Genomic DNA, 21,207 nt, shown 5'->3' with positions numbered 1-21,207 from the left:
TTTTAAATTTGCGTTTACGTGGATGTTTTCTCTCACCTTACTCCTTTTATTACGTATTCTCCTTGTCTCGCTCTCACCTACACATGTACCTATATTATATTATATTTTCTATCATGCGTTACAGATAAATCAAGACAAATATATATTTGAATTACTGATGTGGCTCCAGTGTCTTTCTTTATTATTAAATCCATTAGAATTTAAATTCAAATTCCATCAACTACCGTCGGTCGATAGTACCTATTAATATTACATAATATATATTATTAGTTTAGGTATAACAAGGATTTAGCGGATGGGCTACATTATTCATAACTCTGCTTGTAAGCCGCCCGCTTATTCATATGTGCAATTGTGTAATTGAAGCAAACTTACAAACTGTATTTCTTGAACTACAACTACACGATAGTGAAAATTGCTATCGGATTCTCATAAGTGTCATTATTGCAAACCTGCGTCCATGTATTTACGTGATTGTTGCCTTTTTCTTCTAAGGATGTATGTACCTAAAAGGTAGGTACATGATAATATGTAAGTAGTTAGGAATTAACTGTACCTACACGCTGGAATAAGGTTGAATATTGCAGATTTTCGTTCATGTATTTCGTCACCTCAATACTACAACTAGATAAATCGATTTTCACTGTTTTTGAGATTGTTATTGAATATGATTCTACACTTCCTTCTCTACCAAATGATAAAACCAGAATATCAGAACTTAATGGGAACTGTATTATTTTGTGATTGAAAATATTAGATACCTACCTTCAAAATCAAATCCATAAATACGTTAAATAAATAAAATAATATATCTACAATATTGTTTCATACTATTGAACATTATTTTAATTGTTCCCAATTAGACAAGCACAATTTTCCATTTTTAATTTAAGGTTATACTCAGTTGATGCATGGTCTTTAAAGATCGTGGCTAGGCGATGCGCGGATTGTGCAAATGACGCGTGCCGAACGAAATATAATGTATCATAAAAATCCAACATGCGTCCATTTAATGTTATGTTTATTGTTATATTACTAATAATAATAGTATATTCTCATTGACATGTTTTCTTTTTTAAGTACATACGTAAAGTTCTTTAGTCATCTTTACACGATTTAAGAATATTGTCATCCGACGCCGTGACAAAACAAATCGACGTGCAGACACCTCGACTATCGGTCTCCGATTGGCGACTAGTGAGAAATTTCGTCGCACCTACGGTTGAAAATTATTTTCCGTTTCACTGAAGTACGCTCTTAAATAATAATTATAGCCTAGATTTATGTTAATCAAGTAAAATTTAAATTTCATTTTCCCAACAATTACCAAATCAGAGTTATCTAGTTGTAGTATTGAGGTGACGATTTGTAACTTTAAATACCATGTTTATAATAAATACCCTGTGTGGTCTGGGTACAATCTGGCGCACCCACATACCACATTAACTGCGTTTTCATCACAATATTATTTTATTTTAAATTAAAAGCACACACATTTTACAATAATTTATTGCGGCGTGTGGATCATTGACTCCTGCAATGCGCTGAAACACGTGCTAAAGTTTTTTTTAATTCCACGCAAACACGCCAACAAAGAGAGGCCGGCGCTAAAAAGTCTGCAAAACAATCGACAATCACGGTAATGGGGGTAAATAATTTTAAATAAATAGTTTATCACTGTGGGAGGATATCATCATAAAACATTTAAATCAATCAACGGTCGGTATATCAGCCGAAAATTTAATTGATTTATCGTCGTAATTGTAACTGTCAAGCTACTTACTCGTAAATCTAATCACGGCTATAATATTATGATATATTTCGCTGTTGCAGCATTGGGGTACCTACCCCTTATAAAACATTACTTAATTCGCTACCTAGAAATTCACATAATTCTATTTATTAAGATACAACTTTTATTGATAATTTAGATAAACAGTCAGTATTTCCCAAGCTAACAATATTATGCTAGAAGCTCTTTAGAAAAGGATTTTACCGTGAGCTTATGTGTAGGTTTTCTGAGCAGCTAATTGAAACCTTTTCCTTCAGATGCAGATACAAGAGCTTTTTTATAAGTTTTCGGAGTTGCTAATCAAAAAAAAAATATTCAAAATCAAAATAATTGAAGACATGTAAGTATTTTCAACCACACTAAATTTTAAACAATATTACTCTTTTTCTCGTTGTCACAGTCGTGAGTGAGGATAGTGGTCATTCTGGGAAGGTGCCGCGCCGCGTAGAGTTGTGATCGAGAAATTAATTGTCCGAAATTTTGAGAATTCTCATTTCTCAAGAAATCCAGACAATGTAAACTACTAGACTAAACTGCCGACTGGAATTTTTAAAAATCGCCAACAAAAACAATAAAAAAAGCTCTTGACTTTGATCCTGAATCCCTAAAAAAAGATCTCACGAGAAAACAAAATAATGTATTTGATTTCGAGAAATGAAAAAGTTGAGAAATCACAATCTAGTGCCGCGTAGTTCTGGATCAGCATTCTCCCACCCCTGTGGTGGATGCTATCGGAATTTTAATGACTTTCGCCCTTTCTCCTTTTATTATCCGTATACTATGGTATTCCTATTATATTGGATAGGTTAGGTTAGATTAGGTTGGATCTTGGCCGCCTCACGAAAAGGTTGCAAAACAGATTTTTGTTTCATGAGAAATATATTTAACCACTTGATCAATATAATATTAGGTTAATGCTCTGAATACCAAACAAGTAATTAATAATAAATACTCAAACATAAGACAGTATGTTAACCCGATAAATATTAACAGACATAACAGTTTTGATATTGATTTAGAAAGAGATTCTTAAAATAGTATATCTAAATTCAAAGTAATGTTTACATTTGCACATCTGTCATTATCTTGTTAGTGAGTAAATTTATTACCAACGAAGATAAATAACTACTATATGCATTTATAATTGCTCGACATTGATAGAATTTAAGTATCGCACAAGAGATATTTTCTTTACGAAATTGAATAAACATACTGTTTCTAATAATAGGTCTGCATGTCTGGTTATTTTAATCGTAAAATTTGCATGCGGCGTAGTTGTATTTTGTATTTGATGGAAACGTATAATAAATAATATTATCCGAACCCCACAATTAAAATGTCGAACATGCAGAAACCAACAATTTCCAACCATTGTCCATCGTCACTCGCTTATTCGTATATAAATATTTCTCGTAGTCTCAGATCCAATATATTATTGACAACACACTCACCTGTGCACATTCTTGTTGAAGACCTTTGCTTTGACGGCATCGATCTTACCTTTCTCTAGTGATTAAAAAAAATGGGATAACCTCAGAAAACAACCTGTAGTTAATTAACTAGCAAAAATATTGTGATAGTTTTAAACTTTGTCTCTACAATCATTTCCTGCATTAGAAAGACTTTTAAAAAAATCTATGTATTAATAATTTAGGACAAAATAAGGCAATTGTCAACAAATCATTTTGTTGCTATTTTGCAACAAACAAATATAGAATACTGAAATGTCATTTTGATTTCCATAGTAACGCACGTATATATTAATAATTTAATTGCAAGAACCACCCCCTTAGCAACTAATCTAAAAGTTGGAAAGTTGGAAATTAATCGCGAATTATCCAAAAGTAATCACATAATTGATGAAAATTTGGTAATGCATTCGTTGCCACTATTAAATATAATTTAAACACACGAATAATTCAATTATATTAATAGTATTTTAATTGATTAATAATGTCAATCTCGAACACTGTAATTTTGATAAATTTTGATATCCATTAAAAAACCCACTTGGGGTTTTCAAACTATTAATAATATTACAATTAATAATAAGTGTACAAATTCATAATATTGGTGGAACGAGTAAGAGAATGTATTCTGTCTCTATCTATACATGTGTAGTATTTAAGCAAGGCAAGCGGCCTATCTGAATAGTCTTGATAATGGTGTTACAACCGAAATAGCTATCGACAAACCTTTTTTAAAAATTTGTAGAATTTAATATTAATTATATTTTCATTTCTTGTCAATAATAATTGGATTATGGATTTCTTCCGAAATAACTTTTCATACAAAACAGAATTAACTGAAAATGAATTCAATTCTACTTAAAGATGGCTAAAAGTGTTAAAAGAATGTATTGGCATCGTGTTCTGATATATTCTAAAAGTTTCAAATGTCTAGCTAGTCGGGAAAATAGTTAAAAATCGATTGCAAGATTTGTACTGGATAAACAACCACCGGAAAAACAAGAATACGAGCTAAGAAAAACGTGGTAAAAATTAGGTTCAACTGTGCGTGATACCTACTCAAGAAACACGGCTTCATATATAGCTGAACATTACCCACTCTCTTTATAGTTTTACTCGGAGCTCACATACCATCATCGTTTGATTGCCATACTTTGACTTCAATACTTTCTTTCCACGTGACGTGACGGCCTTAGCCATAAGTCCCATCCGATGGACCTAGAAAACCTGATTCGTGAATAAATAAAAACTCAGGACCCCTAAATTTATCAGAGACGACACTTTACCACTGGAAAGCAGATATGTTTACCATTTAAAATAATATTAAAATGCAATATGTTTGAATTAATTTTACTGCGTGACTATCGTCTGGCATGCTCCAGAATGACTAATCAGTAGAGTAGAAAAAAAATATTAGACTAGAACAGAAATACTAACCTGCATATTATAATACTTTTGTACATAAACAAATAAAAATTAATGCTCTTTTTTTGTCGGTTCACACGAGGTTTTATTCTACCGGTAGGACTGAAAAATGCATTGGAATTGGCGTGTGTGCGGAGTTCGTATTTAAAATAATGTCAGATAATAGTGTGGTAATTATGGTGCGGTTGGCATGCCTAGATTGTGAAGAGCTATATTTCATATAAAAATATCATGATTAAAATCATGTTTTTATACATGACTGTGTTTTTAACATGAAATATGATTATTTATAGCCAATATTTAACCATGCCATGCACAGAGTTTGGCGCCAAAACTCAGTGGTCCTGTTTTGTAATATTAATATAAAAATGAACTTAATTTGGATTGAAAATAAATTATTGGAACTGGTGCTGAAAATCTAAATAATAAAAATCCCACATTTAAAATAGATATTTTTTGAATCTATGTACTTAGGTACCTATGTTTTCTCTCACCTTACCCCTTTTAATACGTAATATCCATGTCTCCCTCCCTTCTGCACATTTACATATATTTCTCTCGTGCGTCACAGATAAATCAAGATAAATATTCATATCTCCAGCGTTTTTCAGTATCAAAAAGTTTTTAATAATTTTAGTTATAACTAGGATTTAGCGGATGGACTGCATTAATCATAGCTCTGCTTGTAAGCAGTAAGCCGTTTATGAATAAAGACAGTATTTCTTAATCTTGTGAAAATAAACGATTCGTTTATTTGCGCGTCAAGTTTGTTTCTCAAAATTTAGATTTTGTGTTTAAGTGTAGGTTATTACGTTTTCACTCACTTTATCCCTTTTAATACGTACATACTCTCGCTGTCTCGCTCTCTCCAACACATTTACATAATATATTTCTTTCACGCGCTACAAATGGACAGATAGTTAAATTAAGATAAATATAATACACCTACATATTGTGATAAGTAGCGTACACTCTGCCCTGAGAGAAGCAGAGAATAAAAAGGGGTTGAGTCTTGGTCGTCAGAATTTGAAGATAGTCACGATCCTCAGCCAAGATATATTGAGAGTTTAAAACAAAGCACAATATAACTTATATGTAGAAAATACTTAATTTAAATAATTTAATACGGCCAGGTGCAGATTTGGCAAGTTGTCAATGGCAACCGAGGAAAATTATCAAATTGCAGTTTCATTCACGACAATCGCGACGTGACAAAGAATACAGTATAGACAGAATCAGCAAACACTCTGAAAATTTCGAATTCAAACGTCTAATTAAACTGCTTGGCATATCCGCTAAGTTTTTTTTTGTTTTTCGACGTTTGCAAAACATTTAAATAATTATTTAGAAGTGTTTTCTTTCAAGCGAGACAAGGTCGGATACATCTGTGTACACAGTGAGCACTGTAGCCATTAGTATTATAATATGGATTTGCTAATTACCATAAGCACCGCACTGAATAATAATATTATTAAGTATATCAACATGGTCTGGCTTACGTACTACGCGTTTCCGCATAATGATTTCCATCTACGCAACTGGTTTACTAGATAAATAAATATATTATATTTAACCAGGCAGCGAGATTGGTAGGATTGTAGGTGGGCCAAAAGTGTACAGGAGTGGCACCGTGCACCTTTCGTCAAAAGTTTTAGGCATGTATGTAAAAAACCGTTCAGTAGTTATTTTTTTTTAACATAATGAATAAGTTTATGTATTACTATTAAAATTCTTGCAGCATCCATCGAATTTTAGCTAATGTGCTTTTATCAATTGAGGCACCTGCGTCCTACCCTAATTCAGATAAAGTTAACTAGTAGTCATACAGTTAAATCTCATCTCAAATTGCGTCCATATTGCAATTGGGTTGTGTTGTGTGGTTTGAATCAAGATACTAAAAGGTACTTACAGACCTACAAACTTATCTAAAGAATGGATGGGGGAGCCACTGCCGAAAACTACCAAATCAAAACTCGCAACTGGACAGAATCTGACATTCGAATGACATAGTTCCGTTTTTGACCGTTCTTTAGATAAGCTTGTATGACTGTACCTTGGATTCCCAGTCCACAGAAAATTTGATTTTAACATAAGCACTTGAACTCGCTAATAATTCAAGTAATATTTTTGCATGATTTTTTTCAACGAATAATTCACAAGAACAAGATGAAGTAATATTTTTGCATGGTTTTTTTCAACGAATAATTCACAAGAACAAGATGTAAGTAACTTTCTTTATTGAACATACACCATAATTTGAATAAATCGACATTGGTTTCTATCAAGGCCTGAACAAAAACGAACCATAAGGGCGAGTGAGAAAGCATTCTGCACGCATATATCTCCGCAATATGCGTTGGAGTAAGATAGAATTATTACGGCTGAATTAAATATTTTTTGTACACGTCGCCGGTAAATATTGATTTGAATGACTAGTCATTTAAAAACTTCGAGCACGTGTTGCTGAAATTTATTGTTTTTATTTTTAATATAAAGTTAGTAGTAATTATGTATTTAGTAGATAGAAAATATGGTTAACTATGTTGTGTTTAAGTTTGGTAGCCATACTAAGAAGCAACATAATGGTATAATGCCTGGTCCACACCGAAAACAAGTCGCACGACAACTCGTTAAATTTTACGATAAGCATGATAATTATCGTAAAATTTCTTAAGCAATTATGATAATTATCGTAAAATTTAACGAGTTGTCGCGCGACTTGTTTTCGGTGTGGACCAGGCATAACGTTTCCTAATTAAGTTAATAATAATAAAATCGACGTTCTACTGTGCGTTATACGCAAGAAACACGGCTTCATTTTGCCGAACAATGCGGACTCTCTTGATATTACTACTCTGGAGGTTTCGATAGAATATTGATAATGAGTAATGACACTCCGGCGTCAACGTTTTTTGTAATATGTACTTCTTACCTAAATATGAATGTGTATATCACAATTTTGAAAACGCTTATGTTGTGCGTCACACACGCCATTAAACTAAGCGATAGGTAGGGGGGCCCGCTTTAGTATTCTAGGCCCATGCCCTTAATCTAATATGTCAAAGTAAAGTTGTAAAGTAGGGAGGGGCTAATAATGTTTTATAAAATGTTCCCGTCAGACAAAAAAGATTGGATTGGGAGTCACTGATTCTATCTTGAACTTGGAAAGGCATAAAAAGGATTTGCGGACAAATTCTTTCGATACCGTTAAAATATTTTTTTCTGATATTGATAATAAACATCAATACTTTTTTTCAATATCACATCCTTAGATAATATATTATGGAATATGGGAGGTATAGTATCGTATATTATATTATACACTATTAAAGGCGTAATATAACGCTTTTACTTTGTGCTGTATTAGGCCCGTTTCAGACGGGACACCGGTGTCGCGATATAATATAGGAGGCCTTTGTATTCGAATAAAGGGGCCTTTGTATTATGTTTATGATTTTATATTTCGCGTTATAAATCATAAAACTGGCTGCGGTAATAAAAACAAGTGTATCGGCGGCTTGCGAATGTAGCGGCCGACGGAAAAGTGTACCTGACACTCGTTGACTCATTAGCTCCGGGGCGTTCATAAACATAATACAAAGGTCCCTTTATTCGAATACAAAGGCCTCCTATATTATATCGAGCGCGACACCGGTGTCCCGTCTGAAACGGGCCTTAGTTCACAGCGTTGAATTGTCGCGGGGACAATGAAAGATAAAATTAATAATAAAAACATGCCCGTACTTACGCGGCTTCCGAATAATACATGTTTGTAAATTTTATTTTCCGCGCAAATATCTACGAAGGAAATAACAAAAAAAATATCATTAGAGAGGTATTTGCCATTAATGGGCTCGTCTATGGGAGATGGTTATTTTATAATGGCCGGCTACGTAACACGCATTTGTTCAATGACAGAAGGTGGATAGCCATATGGGTAAAATATAAAATACATTGTACATACTATTGTGGATATTTGGAATCGAAAATTAGAATTAATGTAGGCATCGTTTACAATTTTTTAGTTTCCACTTTGTCCGGTTTTTACTTGAAAAAGTTAAAAATTTGAAAAATAATGAAAGTGACTCTCCTATTCTGTGCCTTCTGTATGATTGACGATTGCTCACTACTCTGCCCTTCTAAGGAAGAAGGCAGTAACTCGCAAAATTTGTGAAATTGAGTTATGAATGCCATCCGTTAGGTATTTTTGAAAGCTATATATTCTGTTCACTTTAAAATCAGTATTATCACTAAAATACCGTTAAAATCCTTCGTGAAAAAATTGACATCTTCTAAAATAATACATGTTTTTTTAGCAAAAGGGCAGTAATTGCACCTATTCATTGCAGTTACTGCTTGTTTATTATTACTTTGTTTGTATTTTAACATCCTACTAATAAAAATTACCACCGTTTTTTATTAATTCACAGTACTAAAGTTTGAGAAAAAACACATTATGTCATTTATCTCGAAAGTGTGTGAGAGTCAGTTACTGCCTTCTTCCTAAGAAGGGCAGTAACTGCAATCTGCTAGTCATAATGTAGTTTAACCATACGATAGGTAAATATTATAAACCCATGAAAAAATAATTGGCAATTTCCATATAATAATTATTATTTAATTCCTTTGAAAATACATAGGTATATATCTACACATACATATATGAAAGCTACTTTTTGTCAATACTTCACAGTGAAAAAAAAATGGTGTAGTAAAGGAGAAATGTATACGCACCTATATTATAATATACGGTAACTATTTTTTCTTGGAAAAATTAAGGGAAATATATATATGTGTGTAATATATTTATTACTTATATAACATTTTAAAGACATTTAAACGCAATATATGTCCATGTAAAAGCAGAAGGTTTTCTGACTTTCAAATATTAATAGCCATAGGTAGATACTATACGTAGGTATAAGTTAAAGGTTTGACCAGTTAAAAAACACATAATTTAAACTGGTAAAGAAGCTACTAATTACAATGTATGCAAACATAAGATTTGACCACAATTAAAATGACACAATATATTGGCGAAAAATAATAATAAAAGTAAAAGGTTTGAAAACAGATATAAATGCAATGTATGCTGATATACAAGCACAAAATAAATACGTATGTAAACTTTTCTTAAACCTTAAAATTCAAAAAGACATTTATATAGATCAGTGGTCTTCAAACTTTGTCGACTTACGGAACCCTTAGAATTATAAGTATTTTCGGGGAACCCCATCCCATCCTTAGAAAATTATATCTTAAAATAATATTCAAAGTAAATCAATGTGATGTAGTTACTTTATGTAAAGATATAAATTTTCAATGTTTTTATTACGTAAATGTGGATGATGATACTCCATAATATGCCTTTTTTAATTAACCATGCATGTAAGAAAAGAATAGAAGATTTCAAAATAAAGCGCTACTATATGTTACCTACTAATGAAATTACATAAGTACATTTTTTTGACTCCTGAATTTTTATTTTGACTCGCGGAACGCTCAGAGAGGTGCCGCGGAACACAGTTTGAAGACCACTGATATAGATGTATGTAAAAACTGTGGAATATAAATTTGTATTTTTGTTCCATTTTAATGCTAAGTAAAGAGTTAAACAAAAAATAAAGACAAATGCGAATTTTAAAAACAATGCCCTGAAATAAAAAAACGTATGGTCACCGTACTCTTATACTATAAGTTTTTCATGTGTGAATATTGTCGCATAGCCATGATATGGTTCGCTTTCATATTGATGCCGTCTTTTGTCAGTGATATAAGCCGAATTTTTCATCCGCTGCCTTTGTACTGTATACATCGGCGTAATAAATAAAATTGCTATACGAAATTTGACATAACTCTGCAGACAGTGTACCTTCGTGGTTACATATTACCGGCGCTCCCACGTAATCGCCGGCCGGGTCGCGTTTTGCCAAAGCGCGTTCCAATGTTATGAGACAACACTATATAACATTTCCATAAAGACAGCGAGACAAGTCAAAACCGCCGAGGAATGATATGTTGGAAAGCTAAGTCGCGAATAAGTAGGAACTCAACCGAACTTACGCTCGCAAATAAGGAACTGGACTCGGCGAACCGTTCCTGATAAACGAATCGCCTGTAACAAAATTTCATGTAATCTGAAACTATGCCCACGCAATATACGATGCCTAAACTGCAACCCGTAGTGAAAAAACAGCGGAGAGAGGGATCAGCGACGTGTTATGCACGGGTATCAAATATGTGCAAAACACGGTTTAAATTCAGAAGAAAATTTACGATATCAACCTATTTTGTGATTTTACCGAGGCTTTGACTGCGACTCGCTGTCATATCGCCTCTTCTCTTCTAGAAGGGGATCCGTCGATCACGTCCTTACTCCTATTCTGTTAAATAACTTTACAATTTTGCCTAGCTCTTCCGTCTTACCCACCGCCAGGACACCCTTCAATTCATCGACATTCTCATAGATATCCGCAATTCGCAGCTGTACTCTGTGAAGTTCATATTTACGGCATTGTAGTGCTATATGTACAATGTCCTCTAAAACATGACATTCATCGCAGAGTTGCGTTCGCTTCTTCCCATGAGGACATCAAATCTTTTGCCCATTGTGTGCCCTGTTCTTAGCCTCAGTATTAACTTAAGCTCATTCCTCATCAAAGAAGACTCTACAAACCGGGGCACCTCTCGTGGTGATGGTAGACTTACTCCATTTCCCCTCTTCTAATGATGGCCTATGGTGAAAACCTATCCACATACTTTGGCCCATTTTCTTTATAGCCTCATTCCAGTACAGGTTTTCTGGTATCCACTGATATGGTACCCCTGAATGGCCAGCTTCCTTTGCCAGATCATCCGCCCTTTCATTGCGATATCAACCTTATAACAACTATATCTCCGACCATCTAACCGGAAGTGGACCGACATCTAGCTAGAGTATACGTTTTATAACTTTGCACTCCCGGCTCTAGGATGAAAATGATATAATATATTCTAAAAACATTTTTTTACATATATTATCTATTACTACATATAATTAAAACAAGTAAATATCATTTGATCTAACTGTATGCGAGGTAATCAGGCAAAGAGGCGTATCAGTGTAGTAAAAAGTGCAAAAAAGTCCATAGTTATAAAACGTATAGTTTACAAGGCACTACAATCTTATTATTCAGACACACTTATAGCATAATGGAAGGCGACCGTGCACAAACTGCGGCTGCATATTGGTGCATGGCGGGTGTAGCATGCAGGTTTGAGGCGTGAAACCCACAGGAATCAGAATGACGTGTTGCTTGTCGCTGCGCGCAAAGTAAATGCCGGGTTTTGTGCCCGGGTTCTCGTCGAATGGGTAAAGCTAGTGCATCATAATGTGTAACCTTCCCATTACTAAAACTATCGTTTCACTAAAAATAATAATATACGCGTACAATACGGTAATTTTAACAAATATGTAAAATCAGAATTGAAATCTTACACTAAATCCATATGAAGATACATCAGTTCGTGAACAAAATTAATGAACATTGCATGCAAACTGTCCGAAGGTTCTGTTAAGACTATTATCCATCGAAGAATTTAATATGGTCCACGTATTTCTGTAATCCACCGAGGATGCAACTTAGCGGTTTAGGTGTAGAGAAACCATACTTTGGATATGTCAAAAAGACATTTGAAGAAAAATTATAGATATCGAATGTGTTATGGACAATGTAGATATTGGCAGAATGTCTCGTACGATGCTCAATAATGGGATCCGTTCCGTTTGCAATTACAGAGCATAAATCGCGTATGAATACACATAATGGCAATACGCGGACGGGCGAGTCGTGCCAGCTCCGTCGGCGATTCGTTCGTTCCTCAAGAACTTTCACAAAGTGAATGTTGTCGGCTGTTCAATGTGAACCAAGTTGTGTATGGCTTACGACTTACGAGTGGCGTGACGCAACGTTCAATGATAAAATTATTATCATCGCTGCGCCATTCTTACGTATGAGAATTATTAAATTACCCGCCGGTGCACGTTGCTCTGCGGCGGATAGGGATATGACGTCAGAAGAATAGTGTCATTTAAAAACATAATATATAATTTTACTAAGGCTTTGACTGCACATCTGTGAATAAGCATTCTTTAAAATTCTGTAAGGCTTCGGCCACACCGAAGTGCTTCGCTTAGTGCTAAGCTAGGTGCTGTGCTTGTCTACTAAAAACACTACTGCCACACTGCACGCTACGTGCTTAGGTAGAAATTCATTTGACATTTAGGAGCACTCAAGTCAACAACGATATGTCACTCTCAAAACTAACCAGAAAGCTAATTCTCAAAGAGAAGTTAAGTTTAAAATTTTCAAAGTCTTAAATTCGAACTTGTTGGGTGCATAATGTCAGTTCATCTAGCTAGAAGTACTCTTGGAGAGATTCAACTTCTCTACAAAGAATTTCGGAAATACAATGAATTTTTTTTTTAGTTATTTAAGGATGAATCAGGAAACATTTGACTTATTGTTGGGCAAATTAAAAGAGACTTTACAAGATGATGATACGCATTTCAGATGTTCTATAACACCCGAGGAACAACTTTATACCTATACTCTCTTTTATAAACTGCTCCTATTAAAACTTCCTCCATCTTGCAAAATCACTAGGTGACAATAAAAATAACCAACACGTTTGTTCGCCGGGAGACTCACGAGGTGACTCATAATCACTTAGTGAGGCGCGAAGCGTGCAGTGTGGCAATTGCGATAGTATAGTGTGCGTCCGTTCGCTAGGATATGTCACCTAGCACGTAACCACCAAGCAAGGCACCTGCCTATGTGGCCTTAGCCTTAGAGATTTGTACGATTTAACTGAACCCTTCCCTCTTCACCAATAGCAGGACACAAGTTCCTCAACGTTCTCCAAGCCGTCAGCAAGTAGAAATCATTATTAAAACCAGAGCGTTGGAGTGGAGCTTGGAGCAGGAGCACGGGGCAGTGGAGCAATGGGGTTTTACCCGGAGCAGAAGCGGAGCCGGAAGACCGAACGTTTGTAGTGCTCCACTACTCTGGGTATGTTTTTATTATTAAATTGTCGTCCTAAAATCCAATGAAAATTTGAACTAACTTAGCGAAAATTGTAATACATCGGAGCACGTACGTATACGTGAGATTTAATTCGCAGAAATCATAGCCAGGTCAGGAAGCAGCTCAGCGCATGTACTCCATACACAAGGATGCTATCGGCGACTGTCAAGGATGGTTTATCATATTTACGTATTAAGGCGGTTAACTGTTACAATAAGTTATCCCTCTGAACTGTCAAATGTGTTATGTTTTAACAACACTTTTCATGGCTGTGTTAATTTTTAAAGCGAGATTGACGGTTTTGACAGGTTAGACGGCTAACTTATTGTGACAATTATAATACTCAATACATAAATACGATAAACTACCCTTGATAGCCGCCGATTAGCCTTGTGTATAGAATAGATGCGCTGGATATAGAACAGTCACACATACAGTGAAAAAAATGTGAGGTTCGACTCCCACATGGCCTAACTTTTATTTCTAATATTATATAATTATGTTTCTTGATGTGTTTCAAATTGATGTATCTCTATCACGTGTTCACGAATGAATAAATTTACATGTATGAGTGATATCGTTTTCATCATCTAGTATGAAATCTAAAAAAATATTGGTAAACAAGTAGCTACGGCGCTTGGAGGTGAATTAAAGGGGGAGGTGGGTTAATAGACATACATAATTAATGCAAATTGTATGCTGTAAAACAGTGGTCCCCAACCCCCAGTCCGTGGATCAAATAGTACCGGGCCACCCAAGGAACATTAAATTATTTCCATTTTATTTACTGTGGTGTATTTCTCTCGGGTTTGTGCGACATGAAATGTTAAATCACTTTGTATTCATTTTTGGTGTAACTGTAAGTATTTTATTTTGAAGGCATGTTTAAATACAATTAAATTAAAATTATTAAATCAAATCAATAAAATATAAACAATCAACGTCCCCCCCCCCCTCAGCGGACCACGGTAAAATTATCAAACGTTGACCGGTCCGCGGCGATAAAAAGGTTAGGGACCACTGCCGTAAAAGACCAAGGGTCACATAGGGTTATGGTTATATGGACCAGACGCAGTATGGAAGATGCACATAAGTATTTTTAATAATACGGCATGTATTCATAGATTGAAGCAAGCATTTATTATTGGTTCAAACTTCACGTCGCTTTCTGCGGTTGCATCGATTCATAGAGAATGAAGAGATGGAAATTAATAGTCGATGTAAGCCAACGGCTACTTTGTGGTTATGATTAAGGTTTAGAAGAAGAACCACCATGTTTGTACGTAATCAAAATGCAAGGCGAGAAGTAAAAGTTATTTAAGACAATTAATTTACTGGCCAAATTACAAACAATTACTGAAAAATCAACTTTTACATTGTATCAATGAAATAATTGTATCTCGTTGGAATGAGAGTACAACATAATGATATATTATTATATGGCCCGGACATGTCATCAACCACCCAGTACACACATAATCCGACAAACTATGCGACAAACGAACCACTATTTTTTCCCACGATAAAAAAGAATGATTTTGGACTAAGATGTGAGAATCGTAGAATCGTCACTAATATGGCTAAAAAGCCAGTATTCCATTTAATGTTTAATGCTAATGCATAAAAAGGCAGCTTTTCGATAAAAATCATAAATTGAGTTAGTGTACAGATAATTCTCTACGTTAAATTCTAAACCTATGCCATTTGGCGTAAAGTCAAAAGCAGTATAAAATTTATTTCAGTATAAAAATCGACATATTGTTTTTCGTTTTTTACACGTAAACGATAGTTATTCTAAATAAAACAGGAGTACGGGACTCATAAGCAAAAACAGAGCATCGATTGAAGATAATATACTGGTTTTTGCTTATACCATAAATCAAATGATTCATCAACCAACACTATTGAAAAATTTCTTAAGGCTATTATACCTCAGCTGAGGCATGGTCTAAAAAGATCGTGACTAGGCGATGCGCGGATTGTGCAAATGACGCGAGCCGAACGAAATATAATTTGTCATCCAACATGCGTCCATTTAATGTTATGTTTATTGTTATATTACTAATAATAGTATATTCATTGACATGTTTTCTTTTTCAAGTACCTACATGCGGAACGTTTTTTAGTCATCTTTCAACGATTTAAGAATATCGAGGGTATACTGGCAGAACGCATTATTTCAGTTTTTGCTGTTTTTTCTGTTTTAAATGACAAAATGTATACAATTTTACGCTCTAAGTCCTGGTAAAACGCACAAAGGCATACGATATGATGGTGAGAAAATAGAAACATTATTAAATCATATTGTTATTTTTTTTATTCTGATAGAAATCATGATAATGACCTAATACGTTCTGCGTATACAAAATACAGGACTTGTAACATGTCGTATATTGTGTTTGCCATAAAGGTTAGTCTTTATAATGTAGAAAAAATGTTTTTACTTCATAAAAAAATCTACGTGGGAGAACGCTTTGAAAAAAAGTTAAAGGTCCTTTTTGCGATTATCTCAGAACTTGTTTTAATGAGTTAATGCTTTCTGTCAGTATACCCTCGATATATTCTTTCGACGCCATCACAAAACAAATTGACGTGCTCACAAGTCGACTGTCTCTCTCCGAATGGCAACGCGGCCGAAATTACGTCCCACATAGTGTTGAAAATTATTTGCCGTTTCACTTATGTACGCTCTTAAAAAAAGTTGACATAACGTTGTCTCATTATCTCAATGTGTGACTTTGGCAAATAGCTGCCTTTTTGCTTATGGTGGCAGAGTGGTGGTCTTCAACCTTTTTTGATCGTGTACCTCTAACGAAGAAAAATAAAATCGCGAGTATCCCGAGTATAATAAATATTATAATATAGGTATGTGTATAGTGTGAGCGAATAAGACACTCCTCCCTCAAATGTTGTAAAAGTTTGATCGCCCCAGTGCGTCGACGCTGTGCTCTCGTTTCGCAAAAAGAGAACTACCCAAAAAATGGATAGAACAGACTAATTAATGGAAAAGTGGAATCAGTCGTTTAATGTGACGCCTGTGAATTAATAACGGTCAGCCCAAAACCCAAGAAATACAAAGGCTCCGGAATGTCCTTAAATACTACCAACATCGAAAATAAATGAATACCATATTTCTTCATAGTTGAAAATTAAACCTTATTTCAGCCTTACCTAGAAAGTAACCACTTCGTCGACAGCCCTTCCTTGATTTTGAGTCTATGGATAACTGATAGATTTATTCTGTGTTCTCAACAAGGAGTTTGCAGCACTCGGCGCCATCACCACATTTCAAAGGTATCAATAATCGCCCCGCACTAATGTGTTTATATGCTGCTTGTAAAATGGACGTCCACATATCACACTGTAACCATACTGTAAATAAATAAACAGACGCATTGCTATAAACATAGGTAGAACATAAGCGTGAAGTTCGATAGTTTTGACAAAAAATATGACACGTTTAAAGCGACACTGAGCGAGAGAAAACGATACAATAGGCTTCATGTAAGAGCAGTTGGAAATAATAAACAGTAACGATAATTAAATTTTGATATAATTCGTGCGCAGTAGAAGAAATCGCAATCCGCTCAATTGTAAGGTTAAGTAGTCCCATTATAATAACAAACTGGCGTAAATTTGATTTTAAAATTACATTTAGATATGAAAATAGCATTAACAATGTAACTTATCTAAGGATATAATTATTTATAAAATAATAATATATCAAATTATTTAAATAATTTTATATATTTCGCCGATTTTAATGAGTTGTCGTTATTTATAGAAGTGGATTATCACTTTTGGGTCAGCAAACCACAATGTGTTTAGCCGCATAGCAGGATAACAATACTATGTTATTCTCGTTCATTGTAATAAATTATCATATTACCATTTACAATATTTACATATTATATTGTATTCAAACTTTAAGCTACCTTGCCAAATCAAATCTCTACATACCAGCAAATTAAAAAAACGATAAATAGGTATAAAAAATAAATTAAAACTTTGAGAAAAACAAAACATACATTTCCATTAAATGACACAATATTTTGATGTGTTCGGGTGGAGTTTGTTTCAAGAAAATAAATTTAAATAATTAAAAGGTAAAAAGAACTTTTTATATACACCGTTTTTAAATTTTCTGTTGAATCATATAAACTTGACTTGACTAGCTTAAACGATCAAAAAAATGTGTACTTGATAGAAATAATACTGAAATGTCATATTGATTTCCATTATAACGCACGTATATATTAATATTAATAATTTAGTTGCTAGGACCCACTTAGCAACCAATAATAGTTTTACTTTTTACGGATTTCTTCCGAAATAACTTTTCATACAAAACAGAATTAACTAAAAATGAAATCAATTCTACTTAAAGATAGCTAAAAGTATTTTTTTTTAAAAACGCATTGGCATCGTGTTCTGATATATTCTAAAAGTTTCAAACGCCTAGCTAGTCGGGAAGTTAGTTAAAAATCGATTGCAAGATTTGTACCGGACAAATAAGAATACGACCTAAGAAAAACGTTGTAATAAAATAGGAAACCTTTATGTACGTACGTGTTCATCGTGGTTACATACAAATTATACTATCACAGTTCACCGTGAGCTATCGTATCTACTAGTATTAAGATTTAAAAAAAATGACGCATCGTTTGTGGAGCATTGTACACAGCAATGTTCCAATTTTATTAAATTCAATAAGAACATTAATTTCACATGTACGACTCAATACTTACAAGCACGTACTTGCTAACCTACATTTGAATTATTCAGAATTGTATAGGTATAATTATATTATACGATATGATTATATTTCTAATTTGAATAACTACATATGGGTGGCTCATAATCATAATAATAAAACAAGTCCAATTTTCATAAAATTCGATATTTTTTTGTTTCAGTGGCTAGATAAAACATATTTCTATATTGTGTGTTAATATCACAATCGTAGCTCTACATTTTTCCGCATAAATGATAATATTAGTATTGATAAGACATCAAATTGAATGTGAATCATGTCCATTTTGACAGTTCCTTCAGCAGTATAAAGTGATATTTGCTAATATTAATAAAGCCTGAATATACCTAATGTTTCGACTATTTATTTAAATTGATTCATGTACTATCAAAATATGGTAAATATATACAGTAAAAACATCCCTGAATACAAAAGGAGTTTTAACTTTAGGTCCAAATATCTCAGGATCCATTTTGATAGACTTGATCCATAATTATTGTGAACCACCCATCTAACAAAAATTTCCAATCTTGGGACCCACCTCTTAGCTGTCTTCCCTAGTGGCGAGTCGTGGAACTATTTAATGCTGTCTTATTTGTTCTAATTGAAGTTACCAGTGTTATTAATATGAATGAAAAACTGTTGAAATAAGAAACACAACTTAAATAAAAAAAAATATTACTTAAATACCTACACCTGCAAGGTTTTTTTACAAAGTTATTTCAATGGGAAAGGATGTATTTGTTTCTTATTTTTCTTCATTACAGTTTTAGCATCAACTTCAACTTTAGTTACTTTTAATCGCAGTGAGTTTGATATATCCAATTTATTTCGGTATTTAGTTTTAATGTTAACCATAGCCGAAAATCCGACATCACATAGATATGTGGTAGTAAAGAGGAGGAGGACTTTCATAGCTTCATCGAACAGGCAAGGATAATTATCAGCAACTGAGAGCCAGAATTTCGTTAACTGTTTACGATTGAAACTATTTTTCAGTGACGTATCTTCTGATAAATCAATGAGTTCTTCACTTGCTTTTGTTGACATAGTAGTTGGTAAGTCGTCTTGAAATGGGTTACAAATCCAACGCAACGAATCAAACTTTTTCATCTCTTCCCGAAAATAGTCGTCAATGTTATTTATAAACAGTGATAAATGACTGGAAATTACAGACAGTACGTTCATCTTAGGCTGCACTTGGTTTTCAATAATGAAAGTATTATTTTTTTTATTATTTTTTTTTTATAATTCATGTATACAGTGGCGAGGGCCCACTCAATATTTGCTCGCGACCCATAGTTTGGGAAACCATGTCCTATACAATATCTGACGGTAAACTATAAACGGCCAAATGCATAGGTACAATTTTCCGGACACGATCAATCATTGCTTCAGGCCTAGAAATCCCTAAACCCACCACGGAAACCATGTGCCTCGGAAAATTACTAGTTTTTGTGTCGCTTGTGTATCATCAGTGCAACTTGTGATGACTGCTATAAAATATTTGTTAATCCATCTAACATTGATAATAATGGCGATTGTAAAACCTGTGTATGTAGTAACTAGTAGTAACGAATTGAACGATACGGGCACTTAACCAGAGATATTCGTGCGTGCAGTGCATTACTCAACCACTCACTTATGTGCCTACATACTTGGCAGAATCACTTTCGCATTCGTTTAGTTTACTGTGATTACTACTTAGTAATCATTGAATTTGCTGGTATTAACACAGTGCGTCGATAACTCACTTACTTCACCCTGTCACGCCCAGAGTATAGGGCAAACGCAAAGCTACTCCGTTTTCGAGGACTTCCGGTTCTTGCAGAAAGAAGCACTACGGCCGTCTACGGTGTGACGCGGAGTTAGCAACAATTCTGTTCAGACTCACCTGGGACTCTACATACTTGGGAAAAGATACATCAACCAGCGAAAAATCTGTGGCAACGAATGCCCTGTTCGATGAATGCATGCATCAAATCTTCTTTCCCATATGAATGGCGTTTCGCTATGTTTCCGATGAAACAATCGATATTTCGACCTTTGGCTTTTCAAAATACTCTGTAGCTGTTGTATGCCTCTTTAGTTATCAATGAATGACATAGTTTTGTGTAAGAATCACTAACAGATATGGTTATTTTTTTTACAATTACATATGACATACCTCTATCTTCATATCCTTCTACTTTCTTTGAATACAACCCTATATTTGTTTTGGCCCCCTCCATTTAGGACGCAGAAGGGCTATAAATTCAATTCGAGATCCCTCGATCAATCTTGTACCAGTACAACTAGGTCGTTGTTTGCCTGCCATCTTATCGATTGTCAGTTTTGTTTTATCATGCGTGACTAGTTCATCCTGTGTACATAGCTCAGCCATCTAAAGCGGCCCAATTTGATGAACTGTACGATGGCTCTCGTACAAAGCGTATACTAATTGTATATCCGTCTCCATCCCGATTGCGCCATTGATGGGTTCGAAAATACCGCACAGCATGGTCCGCTCAAATGAGCCCAAAACTCTTTACATGTTTTTGATCATGCATCAGGTTTCCGACCCATAGATGGCAACTGGTCTTATTAGTGTTTTGCACAAATATGCATTGAGTGTCGGTACAATGCATCGGAACATAGCATCTTCATTAGACCGAAACGACATACATTACCTAGCTAATTTTGAAAAAGCTGTCAACATCAATC

At 34.3% G+C, this 21,207-nt stretch overlaps 1 protein-coding gene across 3 annotated transcripts in view; it reads right to left on the bottom strand.

The window, feature by feature from the left end:
• brat (tripartite motif-containing protein brain tumor) overlaps positions 1-21,207 on the bottom strand; it is a 449,650-nt gene that overhangs the window by 348,278 nt on the left and 80,165 nt on the right. The window lies entirely within an intron of this gene.

This window comes from Rhyacophila brunnea, unplaced genomic scaffold, assembly GCF_057557595.1.
Source record: "Rhyacophila brunnea isolate RB1 unplaced genomic scaffold, BYU_Rbru_1.0 scaffold_12, whole genome shotgun sequence".
In the NCBI taxonomy this organism is placed as follows: Eukaryota; Metazoa; Arthropoda; class Insecta; order Trichoptera; family Rhyacophilidae; genus Rhyacophila; species Rhyacophila brunnea.
The sequence above is the reverse complement of the archived record's forward strand: the minus strand, read 5'-3'. Positions and strand labels throughout refer to the sequence as shown.